Source organism: Arachis duranensis, chromosome 2 (assembly GCF_000817695.3).
Source record: "Arachis duranensis cultivar V14167 chromosome 2, aradu.V14167.gnm2.J7QH, whole genome shotgun sequence".
In the NCBI taxonomy this organism is placed as follows: Eukaryota; Viridiplantae; Streptophyta; class Magnoliopsida; order Fabales; family Fabaceae; genus Arachis; species Arachis duranensis.
Window position 1 is genome coordinate 19,029,187 of NC_029773.3, and position 15,231 is coordinate 19,044,417.

A 15,231-nucleotide genomic window follows, 5' to 3' on the forward strand; every position below is an offset into this window, starting at 1 on the left:
CAGTAGAAGCCACATTGGAGGACTCTTGTGGCTGTTCGCTCACTTCTAAAAAGTCCTACATATTGTGATCCATGGCAATGCCATAGGATCTTCTACGCTTCTTCTTTAGGCACACATCTACGGATTACTCCGTCTGCACATCTCTTGAAGAGATATGGTTCGTCCCAAATATAGTACTTTGCATCTGTGATCAATTTCTTTGATTGCTGCCTACTGTACTCTTTGGGTATGAATCTGACTGCCTTGTAGTTTGCAATATCTGCAAACCATGGCACTTCCTGGATGGCAAAGAGTTGCTCATCCGAAAAGGTTTCAGAGATCTCAGTAAGAGGGAGGGACGCCCCTTCTACTGGTTATATTCGGGACAGGTGATCTGCTACTTGGTTCTCTGTCCCTTTTCTGTCTCTTATTTCTATATCAAACTCTTGCAGAAGCAACACCCATCTGATGAATCTGGGTTTTGAATCCTGCTTTGTGAGTAGATATTTAAGAGCAGCATGGTCAGTGTACACAATCACTTTTGATCCTACTAAATAAGATCTAAACTTGTCAATGGCATAAACCACGGCAAGTAATTCTTTTTCTGTGGTTGTGTGGTTCTTCTGTGCGTCATTTAAAACATGGCTAGTATAATAAATGACGTGCAGAAGCTTGTCATGTCTTTGTCCCAACACTGCACCAATGGCATGATCACTAGCATCACACATCAATTCAAATGGTAATGTCCAGTCTGGTGTAGAGATGACTGGTGCTATGACCAGCTTAGCTTTCAGGGTCTCAAATGCCTGCAGACACACCTTATCAAAGATAAATGGCGCGTCAGCAGCTAGCAGATTACTCAGAGGTTGGGCAATTTTTGAAAAATCTTTTATAAACCTCCTATAGAATTTTGCAGGCCCCAGAAAGCTTCTGATTGCCTTAACATTGGCAGGTGGTGGTAATTTTTCAATTACCTCTACCTTAGCTTGATCCACCTCTATACCCTTGTTCGAAATTTTGTGCCCAAGGACAATTCCTTCAGTCACCATAAAGTGACATTTTTTCCAGTTTAAAACCAAGTTAGTCTCTTGGCACCTTTTTAGAACAAGTGCTAGATAGTCAAGACAGGAGCTGAATGAGTCTTCAAATACTGAAAAGTCATCCATGAAGACTTCCAGAAATTTTTCCACCATATCAGAGAAAATTGAGAGCATGCACCTTTGACAGGTTGCAGGTGCATTGCACAAGCCAAATGACATCCTTTTGTATGCAAATACTCCAGATGGACATGTGAATGCTGTTTTCTCTTAATCCTGGGGATCTACTGCAATTTGATTATAACCTGAATATCCATCCAGGAAGCAATAGTATTCATGACCTGCTAGTCTTTCCAGCATCTGGTCTATGAATGGTAAAGGAAAATGATCCTTTCTGGTAGCTGTATTGAGCCTTCTGTAATCAATACACATACGCCACCCTGTAACTGTTCTTGTAGGAACCAGTTCATTTTTTTCATTATGGACCACTGTCATGCCACCTTTCTTAGGGACGACTTGGACAGGGCTTACCCAGGGCTATCAGAAATAGGATAAATAATCCCAGCCTCTAGTAATTTAGTGACCTCTTTCTGTACCACCTCCTTCATGGTCGGATTCAGCCACCTTTATGGTTGAACCACTGGCTTAGCGTCACCCTCCAATAGGATCTTGTGCATGCATCTGGCTACGCTAATGCCCTTAAGATCATTGATGGACCACCCAAGAGCTGTCTTGTGTGTCCTTAGCACCTGAATTAGTGCTTCCTCTTCCTGTGGCTTTAAGGTAGATCTTATGATTACAGGAAAGGTATCACCTTCTCCCAGAAATGCATATTTCAGGGATGGTGGTAATGGTTTGAGTTCGGGTTTAGGAGGTTTCTCCTCTTCCTGAGGGATTTTCAGAGGTTCTATCATTCTCTCTGATTCCTCCAGATCATGCTGAACATCTTTAAAGATATCCTCTAGCTCTGATTCGAGACTCTCAGTCATATTGACCTCTTTTACCAGAGAGTCAATAATATCAACACTCATGCAGTCATTTGGGGTGTCTGGATGATGCATAGCTTTGACAACATTCAACTTGAACTCCTCCTCATTGACTCTCAGGGTTACTTCCCCTTTTTGGACATCAATAAGGGTTGGGCCAGTTGCTAGGAAAGGTCTTTCTAGAATGAGAGTTGCACTCTTGTGCTCCTCCATTTCCAGCACCACAAAGTCAGTACGAAAGGCAAATGGCCCAACCTTGACAATCATGTCTTCAATCACGCCTGATGGGTATTTAATGGAGCCATCAGCAAGTTGGAGACATATCCGGGTTGGTTTGACTTCTTCAATCAAACCAAGCTTTGTGATAATAGATGTAGGTATTAGGTTGATACTTGCCCCAAGATCACATAGAGCTTGCTTGGTACAAGTACCCTCTAATGTGCATGATATCATAAAGCTTTCGAGATCTTTAAGCTTCTCAGGTAAGCTTTTCAGAATGATTGCACTGCATTCTTCAGTGAGGTAAACTTTTTTAGTTTCCCTCCAATCCTTCTTATGACTTAAGATCTCTTTCATGAACTTAGCATAAGAGGGTATTTTCTCAAGTGCCTCTGCAAACAGAATCTTTATTTTAAGAGTCCTGAGATAGTCTGCAAAGCGGGCAAATTGCTTATCCTGTTCCGCTTGGCAGAGTTTCTGAGGATAAGGCATTTTGGCTTTATATTCTTCAACCTTAGTTGATGCAGGTTTATTGCCTACAGATATGGGTTGGGAAGCCTTTTTAGAGGGGTTGTTATCAGCACTTGTATGTGTCTGACCTCCCACTGGCATTCGAATGCCAGGGATGGAAGCTGGAGTGGCGTTAGACGCCAGCTCCTTGCCTGTTTCTGGCGTCTGAACGCCAGAACTGAGCTTCCTTTGGGCGTTCAACACCGATTCATTGCTTGTTTCTGGTGTTGAATGCCAGACCTGAGCATGGTCTGGGCGTTCAGCGCCAGCTTTCCACCCATTTTCTGGCGTTTGAACGCCAGAGTTATTCCTCTCTGGGCTCTGACTGTCCTCAGATGGATTTTGGGTGGTTTGCTCATTTCTTGGCTTCCTGCTACCTTGAAGTGAGGTATTTAATGTTTTTCCACTTCTTAATTGAACTGCTTGGCATTCTTCTGTTATTTATTTTGATAACTGCTGTTCTGTTTGCTTCAACTATACTTTCATATTTTTATTAGCCATTCTTATTTCTTGTAGTATCTCCTTGAATTCGGCTAACTGTTTTGTTAGAAAATCTAATTGCTAATTGAATTCAGCAGCTTGATCTGCAGGACTGAGTTCAGCAGTTGCTGTTTTAGCATCTTACTTCTTGGGAAGTTCATTGCTTAGGTACAGGTGTTGATTTCTGGCAACTGTATCAATGAGCTCTTGAGCTTCTTCAATTGTTTTTCTCATGTGTATAGATCCACCAGCTGAGTGGTATAGAGAAATCTGAGCACTTTCTGTAAGCCCATAGTAGAAGATGTCCAACTGCACCCACTCTGAAAACATTTCAGAGGGGCATTTTCTTAGCATCTCTCTGTATCTCTCCCAGCCATCATAACGGGATTCATTATCTCCTTGTTTGAAGCCTTGGATGCTTAGCCTTAGCTGTGTCATCCTTTTGGGAGGAAAATAGTGATTCAGGAATTTTTCTGACAGCTGTTTCCATGTCTTTATGCTGTCCTTAGGTTGGTTATTTAACCATCTCTTAGCTTGGTCCTTTACAGCAAATAGAAACAGTAATAATCTGTAGACATCCTGATCTACTCCCTTATCATGTACTGTGTCAGCAATTTGTAGAAATTGTGCCAGAAACTCTGTAGGTTCTTCTTGTGGAAGACCGGAATACTGGCAACTTTGCTGCACCATGATGATGAGCTGAGGATTCAACTCAAAACTACTGACTCCGATGGAGGGTATACAGATACTACTCCCATATGAAGCAGTAGTGGGGTTAGCATATGACCCCAGAGTCCTTCTGGACTGTTAATTTTCACTTAGTTCCATGATGGAGCAAAGGAGATGATATGGATGTTGATATTATTTATTTTATTAAATATAAAAATTTATTTTCGGAATAATAAAATAAAAAAATATAAAATAAAATAAAATAAAATAAAAACAAAATAAAAATAAAAATAAAATTTGAAAATATTTTATGAAGATTTTCGAAAAAGATGAGGAGAGAGAAATTGGTTAGGATATTTTCAAAAATTTTGAGAAAAGATAAGATAGAAGATATGATTTGTAAAAGATAAATATGATAGGAATTTTGAAATTGAAATATGAATTTTTTTTAAAATTTTGAAAAAGTAGCTTAAAAAATAGTTAGAAAAGATATTTTTTAATTTTGAATTTTATGATGAAAGAGAAAAACACATAAAAGATACAAGATTTAAAATTTTTAAATCTAATGCTCCTTGTTTTCGAAAATTTTGGAGGGAAAGCACCAAGGAACACCAAACTTAAAAATTTTAAGATCAAAACACAAGAAAGACTCAAGAACACCTTGAAGATTCACAAGAACACAAGAACAAAAGAAAGAACACCAAACTTAAAATTTTTAGAAAACTTCAATAAAATTTTCGAAAATTATAAAAAGATTGACAAGAAAATACCAAACTTAAAGTTTGGCACAAGATAAAATCAAGAAAAATTATTTTTGAAAAAAGATTTTAAAAAGAAGATACCCAATTACCAAGAACATAGACCAACGCTCTAGCCAATTGAGCAATAAATGTAACACTTGTTTTGAATAGGTATATTCCTTTTGGAATACTAACGCTTTGGAAAAACACAAGCGAAACAAGAAAAGACACAGAACAAGAAAAATTAAAGATCAACAAGAAAAATCAACAAAAACAACTTGAAGATCAAAGAGCACAAATTCGAAAATTTAAAAGGAAAATATAAAATATGTAATTGACACCAAACTTAGAACAAAACACTAAACTCACGAAAAATTAAAAATTTGATAAAGAAAAATAATATTTTTGAAAAATTTTTGAAAAGGGAATAAAGGACTCAGAATTTAATGACTCTATAGCAACAAAAATAAATTATTCCTAATCTAAGCAATAAAATAAACCTTTAGTTGTTCAAACTCGAACAATCCCCGGCAACGGCACCAAAAACTTGGTGCACGAAATTGTGTATGCCAATATTAATGGACTATTTAACACAGCTTCGCACAACTAACCAGCAAGTGCACTTGGTCGTCCAAGTAATACCTTACGTGAGTAAGGGTCGAATCCCACGGAGATTGTTGGCTTGAAGCAAGCTATGGTTATTTTATTATTCTTAGTCAGGATACTAATAGGGTTCTTTAGTTTCGTATTAAGTAAAAAGGGCATAAAATAAATACTTATTACGCAATAATGGAGAATATATTGGAGTTTTGGAGATGCTTTGTCCTCTGAATCTCTGCAACATACTGCTTTCTTACTTTTAGAATTTGCAAGGCTCCTTCCATGGCAAGCTATATGTAGGGTGTCACCATTGTCAATGGTTACTTCCCATCCTCTCAGTGAAAACGGTCCAAATGCTCTGTCACAGCACGACTAATCAGCTGTTGGGTCTCGATCATGTCGGAATAGAATCCATTGATTCTTTTGCGTTTGTCATCACACCCAACACTCGCGAGTTTGAAGCTCGTCACAGTCATCCAATCCCAGAATCCTACTCGGAATACCACAGACAAGGTTTAGACTTTCCGGATTCTCATGAATGCTGCCATCAATTCCAACTTATACCACGAAGATTCTGATTAAGGAATCTAAGAGATACTCATTCAATCTGATGTAGAACGGAGGTGGTTGTCAGGCATACGTTCATGGGGTGAGAAAGGTGATGAATGTCACGGATCATCACCTCCTTCATAGTGAAGCGTGAATGAACATCTTAGATAGGAACAAGCATATTTGAATGAGAAACAGAAATAATTGCATTAATTCATCGAGACGCTGCAGAGCTTCTCACCCCCAACAATGGGGTTTAGAGACTCATGCCGTCAAAGAGTATAAAATTCAGATCTAAAAATGTCATGAGATACAAAATAAATCTCTAAAAGTTGTTTAAATACTAAACTAGTAACCTAGGTTTACAGAGAATGAGTAAACTAAGATAATTGGTGCAGAAATCCACTTCTGGGGCCCACTTGGTGTGTGCTGGGGCTTAGACTAAAGCTTCTCACGTGCCTGGGCTATTTCTGGAGTTGAACACCAGGCTGTAACATGTTTTTGGCGTTGAACTCCAACTTGTAACCTGTTTCTGGCGCTGGACGCCAGATTGCAACATGGAACTGGCGTTGAACGCCAATTTACGTCATCTATCTTCGCGCAAAGTATGGACTATTATATATTGCGAGAAAGCCCTAGATGTCTACTTTCCAACCCAATTGAGAGTGCGCCAATTGGACTCATGTAGCTCCAAAAAATCCATTCCGAGTGCAGGGAGGTCAGAATCCAACAGCATCAGCAGTCCTTTTTTCAGCCTAAACCAGATTTTTGCTCAGCTCCCTCAATTTCAGCCAGAAAATACCTGAAATCACAGAAAAATACACAAACACATAGTAAAATCCAGAAATGTGATTTTTGCTTAAAAACTAATAAAATTCTATTAAAAACTAATTAAAACATACTAAAATCTACATGAAATTACCCCCAAAAAGCGTATAAAATATCTGCTCATCATGCTGCATCTAAAATCGGCCACTTTGCAAGCACCATTCATGACTTCCTCCAATTCGTGGTCGCCAGCAATGGATTAGGTGGTCAATCCTTCAGTGTGCCATGTCAGACACAATTCGCAGGTGCTTTCCCTGAAGTGGCCCTGCACATTTTCGTCTACCTTTCTATCCCTATGTATTAAATAAATAAAAAATCCTTCCAGTAGGGAATTAGAATATAAATAGCATCACTAGTCATTGTACACGTGTGCTTTTCTTCATTAAGTGTAACATTTTTTTCTTTCATCATTACTTTCCTATCTCTCGAATCTTCAATCGCTCTCTTCTTTATTCTCAAGAGTTCTGCAGCTTAGAACAATAAGTTTAATAAACCTAACGAAAAAATCGTGCACATACGTCATTATTTCTCCTTTTCTGCAGCACAAATCTTTTTTATGGAGAACACCAAAACTAATGATTCAATGGGTTCCTGGAGTATTTGTGTTGGAATAGTGGTGGTTATAAGTATAGTTTATATGGCTCATATAGTTGTTCTTGAGGCACATAAGGTTGGTGATATGGTGGTGGATATGGATTAGGATCATATGGAGGTGTTTGGTGGCAAAATGGGGCTTGTGAGTGTTGTGGTTGAGGACAACATTGAGGAGGTAGTTCATAGGCATATGGTGGTCGAGGTTCATTACCATAAGGAGACTCACCATATCCATTGGATTGGTATGCATTTTGGGGTGAATTGTGTTCATAAAGGATCAGAGGATGTTGTTGCTATGAAGGTCGTCCATAAGGATGAGACTTCTCCCGTGATTGATCTCTCGTTCCATAATGTGAACCATCATTAAAGTTACCATTTCCTACAACATAATTATAAAGAAACTCAAAGTAAAAAGGATGAGAGTTCATGGAGGAAAAAAAATAAAAACAAAAGCTATCAAGAAAAAAAATACACTCTTAACTATTAACAAAAACAAGAAAACAATTAAAAAGCAAACTATTCACACACGCACATATAAACAATAACCAATAACAAGCACACATTTGTAAATTCCCGACAATGGTGCCAAAAACTTGATCCGGGCCAAACGTCGGTTTAGAATTTCTCAAGAAGAATCTCGTCGCAAGTATAGTTCCAAACCAACAAATGACACGTATTAGGTTTAGTTTGTTTGTCACAAATTCAAATCAATAAAAACCGAGAGTTTTAAATTCCAAGTCATCTCTCAAAGAAATTGCAATGAGGTGTGCGTATCATTGGCTATGAGAAAAAGGGATTTGAAATGAAAAAATAAGAAATTAAATGACAAAAAAGTAAAGAGCAAACAAAAAAATTTAAGTACTAAAAAGCATCTTAGCAAGGATTGAGAGTTAATGTTTTCTATCCAAGTCATTGACCATAAACATGGTAATTAAGAAGAGTTAATCCCACTTCGTCATCCCCAAACATCGGAAAAAAGTAGAATATGCATAATTGATCATAATTCACAACTTCTAGCCAACTCACTAATTAGACTTAGTGAAGACTAGCGTCAGTAGAAACAAAACCAACTAACAACCCTAAATTACCAATTAATATTAGACGTCAATGACTCAATGTCACCTAAGTCCTCAATTCCAAGCCAAGAATGCAAAATTCTACTCTAAAACTAGAAAATGTATTTGTCAAACACTTGGAATACATAAAAATAAAATATGGTAAATTGCAAGAACTATAAAATCTATAACTACCAAAACAAGAAAGCAATAATGATAAATTAAACAAGCATCACTAAACATATTAAATTGTATTAAAAATAAACAAAAATTCAACAAGTGTTCATAACCTAAAATTGACAAAATTAAAGAAACTAATAAGTAAAACTAAAAGGTTTAAGACAATAAAATAAGAAAATGTAAAGAAAATTAAACTAGAACAAAAATTAAAACCTAAATTAAGGATAAATTAACCTAAAATATAAATTCCTAGAGAGAAGCTCTTCTCTCTAGAATTTCTACTTAAAACATGGTTTTCAACTACTATTATGATTACTTGCTTGATCTCCCTTGAGTCTTGCCTTCAAATACTTCAAAAATGAGTTGGATGGGGCTAAAAATGGACTTGAAATCGCGATCCACGTATTTACTTAAGTAAATCACGTGCCACTACTCATGTATACGCACAAGCCATGCGTACACACAAGACATGTGTACGCATAACCATGAAAATCTCCTATCTTCATTTTTTTATGAATTCTTCACTTATGCATATTTTCTTCATTTCTTCAAGCCATCATTGTCTTTTAAACCTTAAATCACTTAAACAAACACATCAAGGCATCGAATGTGATAACAATGAATTAAATTTAGTAATTTTAAAGGCCTAAAAAGTATGTTTTTAATAATTAAGTATAATTAGGAGAAATTCACAAAAGCATACAATTTCTATGAATAAATGCAGAATAAGTTAATAAATTACATGTTTTTCTAGTAAAATATTATCATAAAATAGAGGTTTATCAAGTAACAAACTTTTATTTTTTGTAACTACACACCTTAATTTCTGCTATATTATTTGAGATTGATTTTGTCTCACATAAAAAAAATCTTAAAAGAGTGGGATCAAATGATGATTGAGGCTGTGGATTGTCAAGGGTCTCTACAATTCCTAACAATTCAACATTAGAACTTTTATGTCTTTTTGGGTGCTATTTTATGACTGACACTCCTTCCCCCCTAACCTTAGCATGCACCTCATCTAATCCTTCCAAGAAATTTCTCTTATAGTTCTCCTTATTCTCCCTCCCTCCATTACCCTTTTTTTCTTCAACAATACATTCACCTTAAAAACTACCATGTCTTACCATTTGCTTTAGTTTCACTCTTTTTTTTTTAGAACTCTAACCCTCTTGGTCTGATATTTAATGTAACACTCTAACTTTCAGCAACTCATGAGCGTATTAAAAGTCCGAGCGTTACTTACCTCTAAACCTTTTAATTTTATACTATCTTTATTTAATATTGAGCCTTTATGAAATGAACCGAAATTTTAATCAAGAGAACGAAAAGTCTTTACTTTTAACCACTTAGCCAAAATGATACAAATACATACATAATCACCTAGCCTTATATATATAGACATATACCAAGATTCTCAAATACAAGTCCTACCCCTCTAAAAATCAAAGATAATAAATGATGAGGGAAAAATCCAAGGCTAAACTAAATACAGAAGATACAGATACAGATGTACATAAAACTCCATAGTTCAGTCGCGACTCCGCGCCAAGGATTCCCGGGCCTATCGCTGAAACAGAAGATCTGAAGGGGATGAGAACGTCGTCCTCGCATGTTCTCAGTAGGGATTGTGAATGCCGTAAAAATATACAGAATAATATACAAATAGTTAACTCATAACGCGAAAACAATTTTCTTTATTAAACCCTTGAAATCCTTCTTAAGTCTTACCTAAAGCCGTGTAAAACCCTTTCTTTAAATTACATTACTTAAACAAAATCTCCGTCACATTAACAATTCCTCATCTCTTAACAACATTCCTCAATTATCGCAATATCTAAATAAGCCAGCATCACAAATAATATACCTAAACCCAATCCACAAACATCAACTCCCACTACATTATTAAGTCCACAGCACAAGTAAAATGTCCAATCAAGCATACAAGCAAGTCACTAAGACAACAACACAATCACAAATAAACAAGATAAACAACCACAATCAAATGCAAATGCGCAAACAATACGATGCATGCCTTTCCTATGCAAGCCATGAGCTTACGCGTCGGTTGTCTACCCGCAACCCGACGTTACTCGGAGCGAACCCCGAATATGGTTTCTTACCATGTCAGTTAGGCACAATTATCATCATGGGTGAACCCGTGTCAGTTAGGATATTTTGGCATCATGGTAGAAGCGAGCTATCAGTTAGGTGAACATTCCCGCATTAGCAATCTCGAGCTATTAGTCAGGCGGGCACTTTTGCATTAGCACTTTGGCACAAGACCTATTTAACATACACTTTTTAAGTATCTATCTTATTCATTATTTCTTATTTTTTTCCTCTTAGGTATCTATTTCCTTCATTAGTTCTTATTTCCTTTCTTTTTATTATGCCTCCACATCACCAATTACATACCCACACCTCCGCATCACCTACATTATTAAACGTACCTCCGCATTACCGCTTAATTATACATACCTCCACCTCACCAAATAATCAATTACACCTCTGCATCACCACCTATTCACTCATCTATCATAACCTTAAATCGATTAGTTTCTAAATAATCAACCTTTGTAACGTTTAATAAAAACTCTTTTTCTTAATAAATCGAACTCAAATTATAACTTAAAACAAAAATCTTTTCTCAATAGATGAAACTTAAAATATAGTACTTTTCTTGATAATTCAAAAATCAACTATTATGAACCCTAAATCCAGTTTTCTTTTAAATAACACTTTAAGCAAAGCCTCGGAAAAAATTCTGCGGTATTTTCTCTAAAATTCGGACTTTGACATTCTTCAAAGGTCCCAACCTAACCACCTTGCAAACCCTTTTCAAAACATTCCCAAGTAACAAATCATTTTCAATAATCACACCGTTCAAAATATTAAATAAGTTTTCAATAATCAAATTATTTTCTTTAAAACTACACATCTTTCTCTTTCAATAAAATCCAGCTCCCTTTCAAATTTTTTGCTATTAAAACCAAAAGAAAAATTCACACGTCCATTCAAACTTTACAAAACCTTTCGACTATGTTCTTTTCACATTAATCATTAACTAAAACCACCTTTTCATTTATTTTTACAAGAACTCAGACAGAACCTCCCCTTAAGACTCGACTTCACCACCCTTACGGGCTCCCTCACTTTCCTAACTTCTCGGCGGTTTACCAGCCTTCTATCAGCACTTTTCAAACATAAGATTCTCAATAACCGACATATGATTCCAATCCTTGTAAAATCATTTATAAACTCTCAAAATTACTATTTCTAATTAAGAAATCAATTTTCATTCACTCTCATAACCAAAAATTCAGTCACAAACACAGCCAATCATTCACAGTCGAAAATCCAAATTCAATAACATTATAATTACTAATATATTTGCAATTATTTACTATACTTTTGGGCATCCTTAAATTGAAAACCATTAATTTTAAAATAAAATTCCTACCTTCGTATGAACTCAAAATCAACAAAAATTTCGAAAAAAATTTCTGATCGAGCTGCTGAAGAGAAAAGTGTCAAAAATCGTCTGTACCTCTTAGAATTCTAATTGATCGAACTCAAAGAGAAGAGGAACTATGTCACCATGAGCTTTTACCAAATAAAAATAATGCAAGCATGTAAAAAGAAAAAAAATATAAATACTTTTATCACATTAAATTTTGTTATTAGAGTTATGAATTACAAGAAATTGAGGTGAAAGGTTTTCACGGTTTTCTCTCCCTCACTCTCGGTCACTTCTCTTTCTTTTATTACCGTGCATGAAAAATAAAAACCAAATAAAGTTAGATGATGATTATCAGAGACTAATGGGAATGGATGAGGAGTTTGTGGTGTTACAGCATTATAGGTGTCAAGGTTAGTAAAATAAAGGAAACATGTGTCATGGTTATATATGTATATATGTTTATAGATGTATATATGTTTATAGGTCATATTTCCATTTCTTTCTTTAAATCCCTTCATTGCTTCGTTGGTGATTCGTTGGTGATGATAATTAATATGATAAGAAATGATGATTATAAGTAGGTGGCATAAGTTATATATATGCATAAGGCCACGTGTCATTTTCTTTCTTTTGGTTTCACATATATGCAAATAGTTTTGTTAGAAACTTTTCATTATATATACATAATAGACTCATTTATTATAATAATAATAATAATAATAATTCTTTTATCTTTTTCGTAAAATAATAAATTATGCGAAACTCATTATTTAATTTAAAAAAATCAGGTTGTTATATCCTATCCTTCTTAAAAAAAATTATTCTTGAAAATTGATATAAGATGGAAGAAATTAAACTGACATTTTTTTTGAACACATTTAGAGAGAAAGAAAAAGGTTTTTGCATATATGGTTTTCAAATACTAGAAATTTTTATGATTTGAATATAAGAAAAAAGTGTAATGTGAAGTAGAAATTACAAATTGATTTTAGGACTATTTTGTTGTGCTTAGAATAAATTTAAGATCATATCAAAGAGTTTAAGATTCATGGAAAGAACAATAATAAACAACAACAAAAAGAGATAGTCCAGAAGAGTCAAGCAGACATTTAAAAATAGGATCAAATAAGGATATATTCGGACAAAGGAATAGGATTGGAAAGATTAAGCAAATCTCTTTCCATGAAAGAAATCCAAACAAAGAACTTCAATGCAATTATAAAAAAATGGACGGTGTACCAAGTCACAGGATTTCAACATAAATTGCAATTCAAGACCGAGTTAATCGTGAAAATAATCTCTAACACTCCCAGAACATGTGATTCGCATCACCTATTAATTTTATTTCGCCTATGACAATCAGTTAGTGTTTCCAAACACACAAATCATCAGTAAGTTGGCCAGACCTAATACCATGAGAAATGCAACGGTTGACTAACAGCATTAATCATTAGACAGTCATGCATCTAAAACTCAAACTTGTGTCAAGACAAGACCTATTACATGACAGACACTTAGCGTATACAGTGAAGCATAGTCAGTCCATTCCCAAGGCTCTAACAGGAACGAAATGCTCAAATAATTGACGGGCAAAAAATTGCCGATTAAGAAATTAGAATGAAAATAACGTTGCAAGTACAGTTCTTAACCGACAAAAATTCCGCTTATCAATTTAAAAGGGGTTGTCACAATTTAAGAATAAAATACTGGGAGTGGAATTTCCAGGTCGTCTCCTAACGAGTTGCTAAGAGAATGCAATTTATTGGTCAGAAATTTTCTGAGAAATTTTAGAGTTGTAGAATGGAGAATTAAAATGATTATTAATTAAAGCAATAAAAATTAATAAGAGGTTTTATATAATGGAAATAAAAAGCCTTGACTAGGACAAGATCGATCGGAAGTTCTATCCTTGTTGGATTTTTCCCAAGAGTAATAGTAAGAGGTTGTTGTTTTTACTTGGTTAACCTTTTCCAAATAAAGGAAAGTTAAGTAATTGAGCCAACTCTGATTCACAAGTCCTAATCCTCTCCCTTGGGAAGAATTAGCATTAGTGACTAGAGAGCCAGCCAACAACTTCCAGTTTCAAATTAACTCTTGAGTATTCCAACTCAAGGGTCTCCTATAATCAATTCCAAAGTCAAGTTAGGAGCCTACTCCGTTGACATGGATGCCATTTTCGCATACATGTAAAGGGAGTAGGAGGAAGACATGGTAATTTAAATTAAATTGAGATAATTAAGCAAATAAAGAAATTAAATAGAAAAATACTCTTTGCCTTAATAAATTCCAAAATCGAAGGTATCTGATGGTGTTTTTGTGGAAAAACGAATTTTCAACACACATATCCAACCGGCAAGTGTACCGGGTCGCATCAAGTAGTAATAACTCACTTAGAGTGAGGTCGATCCCATAGGGATTGATGGATCAAGCAATTTTAGTGGGTGATTAGTTTAGTCAAGCTAACATTGAAGTGAATGAGATTTGTTGCAGCAGAATGTAAATAGCAATGAACTTAAATTGCAGAAAGTAAAGTGGCAGGAAACTTAAAGAGCAAGAAAAGTAAATTGGCAAAATCTTAAATGACAAGAAATGTAAATTGCATCAAATGTAAAGGGGATTGGGTTCAGGGAATTTAAAATTCAACAAGAAAATGTAAAAAGCAATCAAACAGAGGAGTAAAAGATGAAATAAGTGTAGCAGATTTAAACAGAAATGGAAAATTGCTTGAAGAAGCAGCACAGAATGTAATTAAGCTCAATTGTGAAATTTAAAGAGACAAGTGAGGATCTCAGGGAATTAATGAGACTAGAAAACAAGTCTAGATCTCGATTCCTTCCTTGATCCAACAGAGAAGCAATTTGAAAAAGAAAATGAGATGGAAGCAGTAAAGAAAACTCAGATTCAATGCAGAAGAAGAACAAAGAGATTTCAGATCAAGTGAAACAGAATTCCTTCAATTCTTGATCCAAAATTCAAACAGAAATGAAAACTAAGACGAGAGAACTCTCAATTCCTAATACTCCCTAGTGTGCTAGCCTTTTTCTAATGGAGCTCCTCCTTTGAAATGAGAGTGATGCCTTTATATAGGCTTTTTACAAAATGAAAATAAAATGAAAATGAAATTGAAATTAAAAACAAATTCACAAAAATGAAATTCCTACTCTAGCTTCTCTGTGTGCCTTTGAGTCATGTTGAGTGGGCGTTGCTTGCTTTGGATTTGAGGAGAGATGTGTCTTGGATGGCCTTGGTTCAATTGGTGAAGATTTGAGTTCAAAGGGAATTTGAATTGAATTTTGGCCCATGGGTGTTCCGAGGAGGCTGCCCTGCCCTTGTGGAGGGCAG